This window comes from Notechis scutatus, chromosome 2 (assembly GCF_049901735.1).
Source record: "Notechis scutatus isolate UNSWTSFEM ecotype Mainland chromosome 2, rNotScu1.2, whole genome shotgun sequence".
NCBI lineage: Eukaryota > Metazoa > Chordata > Lepidosauria > Squamata > Elapidae > Notechis > Notechis scutatus.
The window spans coordinates 268,079,368-268,082,483 of record NC_142010.1 but is presented as its reverse complement, the minus strand read 5'-3'; positions in this window follow the sequence as shown (position 1 = coordinate 268,082,483).

The window sequence follows — 3,116 nt, the reverse complement described above, 5'->3', positions numbered from 1 at the left end:
GCCGGCGCAGACGAGCGGGCGGGCGGGCGCGGCGGCCCAGGACGCAGCTCCTGCCGTGCCCGGCCCAAGCTGCCGGGAGAGTCCCCGAAGGAGGCGAGATCCCAGGGGTCTCCCCTGGCTAGACTGACCAGGGCCCTCCGAGAAGGAGCGCAGGCCAAGCGGGTGGCTGCTTAGGTGGGGTCTTGCCTACCCTGGTCTTCAGTAAAGTCTGTAAGGATGCGGTCAAAAAAGTCAACATGGCAGTTGCGACAGTGCAATTAAAATCCGTACCAGTCAGGATTCAGGCCTGGATTGGGACAGAAACGGCATTGGTGGCACTTTTGGATGATCTCTGGCAGGAGTGGGATGGGGGTAGAGCATCCATCCTTGCTCTACTTGACCTCTCGGCAGTTTTCGATACCACTGACCATGGGAGTCTCCTGGGGCAGCTTCGGGGGATGGGAGGCCTTGTGCTGTCTTGGTTCACTTCCTTCCTCTGCAGCTGCTTTCAGTCAGTGTTGATAGGAGAGGAGAGATCCAGCCCTCGCCCACTGCTTTACGGGGTTCCTTAAGGCTCGGTACTCTCTCCGCTTCTGCTCAACATTTACATGACGAAGCCGCTGGGTGAGATCATCCGTCACCATGGACTGAGGTATCACCAATATGCTGATGATACTCAGCTGTATTTCTCGGCCTCTGGTGAGTTAAGTGTTGCTATGTCCTCCCTCTCGCAGTGCCTGGAGGCTGTTAGGGGCTGGATGGGGAGCAACGGGTTGAAACTAAACCATTGCAAGACTGAGTGACTGTGGGTTTGGGGTTCGTTGGTTCAGGGAGAATTGCCACCTTTGGTCTTGGATGGGGTGGCACTGCCCCCAAACAGACCCTGTGTGTAATCTAGGGGTTTTCCTAGACTCGCAACTCCTGTTCGAAGAGCAGGTGGCGGTAGTGGCCAGGAGGGCCTTTGCGCAACTGCTGGTTGTTTCTAGGACCAGCGGTCCCTATTCATAGTCACTCATGCCCTGGTCACTTCCCGTCTTGATTATTGCAACGCACTCTACATGGGGCTGCCCTTGAAGAGCATCCAGAAGCTCCAGTTGGTGCAAAATGCAGCAGCCTACATGGTTTTGTGCAGACCCTGGTGTGCACATGTATCACCTCTCTTCGGGGAGCTGCATTGGTTGCCGATTTGCTTCCGGGTGCAATACAAGATGCTGGTTGTCCCCTTTACAACCCTTCATGGCTTGGGACCAGGTTATTTGAGGAAACATCTCTTGCCAGTCACATCCACTCGACCCATCAGAGCAGGGAGGCAGGGAATGTTGTGGGTCCCATCCCTGAGGGAGATACCCCTGGTGGGACCCAGAAGAAGGGCCTTCTCCGTGGTGGCTCCCTCTCTCTGGAACCTCATCCCCCCAGAGATTAGAACGGCCCCCACTCTAGCACTCTTCCAGAAGGCCCTGAAGGCGGCCTGGTTCTGCCAGTGGGCCTGGGGAGCCCAGAGCGGGATGGAGCCCATCCAATGGCTCATTGTGTGATCTGCTGTTGACGGGGAGGGGTGGGTGGGAGTTGGGGGTGATTTATTGATTTATTTATTTTCCAGATTTTGTTCTATTGTACTTTATTTATTTGATTCTTTTTGTTAGTTTTTGTTTTTTATTTTAAATAGGGTTTTACATTCTGTAAGCCAGCAAATAGGTTCAACAATATAAATTCAATAAATAAATAAATAAAAGTCCACCCTGTGTTTATCAGGCCACACGTTATCCGCTCTGTCTGCGCAGAGATGGTGACCCCGCCAAGCTGGGCGTCCTGGCAAAGGCCCAGAGGGCTCCAGCTCAGCCTGCTGCAGCTCCAGAGGGTTGTGTGAACACCCAAGCCGGGTGGGATGCCTGGGGAGGACACAGGTGTTTCCCAGGACGGACTAGACTAGACCTACCCACAGGGAAGGGCACCCCCTCCTTGCCCCATGCCTACCCAGCCTTTAAGTCTCCACCCGCCATTCAGCCTGGATGTCCTGGCCAAAGAAGAGCCGTGTTGGGTCTGGTGGTGAGGACGCCCTTTGGACAGCAGGAGGTGTGACTCTTTATCCCAGCTGCCCTCCCTGGAAGAGAGGCAGGAAAATCCCTGCCGGCTGTCCCCTGACGTGTGTGTGTGTGTGTGTGTGTGTGTGTGTGTGTGTGTGTATACATGCATGCACAAGGGGAGGGGGGAGAAGAGGTCACTTCTAGCCAAGTCTGAAAGTATGTGTGTGTGGGGGGGGATGTCTGTGGGCATGCTGTCCTGGGGGGGGGGCAGGAGGGTCCTTGGTGCCCTTTCCTCCTCCTGAAGGGATTCTGGGTCCTGTCATTGGTGCTAGCACTAACCTCAGCCAGCCCTCCACTTTGGCCCCACATGGGCCCCTCAACGGCCTGCAGTTCCCTAAGAGCAGCAGGCACAGTCACAGCCAGCCTGGTGGGGGTCAGGTGAGGAGGGGGCCCCTGCAGAGGGGGGAGGAGGGCAGCCGGACAAGAGCCCCACCCACCCCTCCTTTCGATTCCTTCACTGGCACCTAGGCAGGGAAGAGGCAGCTTCTCCAGGGCCTGCAGGGAGGGCCCTGCTCGGAAGCCCTGGGCGTGGGGGGAGGGTGCTTCAGTTGGTCCAAGGATGGGTGAAGGGTCTGCTTGGAGCTGCTCGCCCTGCGGCCTTTTCGGAACTGCCAGACGGCACGTGGCCTGGGGCGTGGCACATTCCCTGCCCACCCTGAGATGGGGCAAGGCTCTGACTGAGGTGGCTGCACTTCCAGTGGGGACAGGGTAGAACCCCCTGCAAAGGATTATTGTGATGCGCCTGCACATTGGCCAGTAAAAGGGCTTCAATTCCCCCCAACGTTGATGCTGGTAAAATGCTGAGTGAGGGTGCAGGTGGTGGAGCCCCCACTTGCAGAAGCGGATCCTCCGGACACTGTCAGGTTGCTCCTTGTGGCACTGGTCCTTGGGGGGGGGGGGTGAGAGTCCTACCAACTCTGGCATCCTTTCAAAATACCCTCAAAGTCAAGTTGTTCCTCAGGGTGTTGCTCTGTTCGGTGGCCACGTTAGGAGTAATTATTGTTGTGTTACTTCTTTGTGGTAATATACCCAAGGTTTTGTTTTCAATGCTTT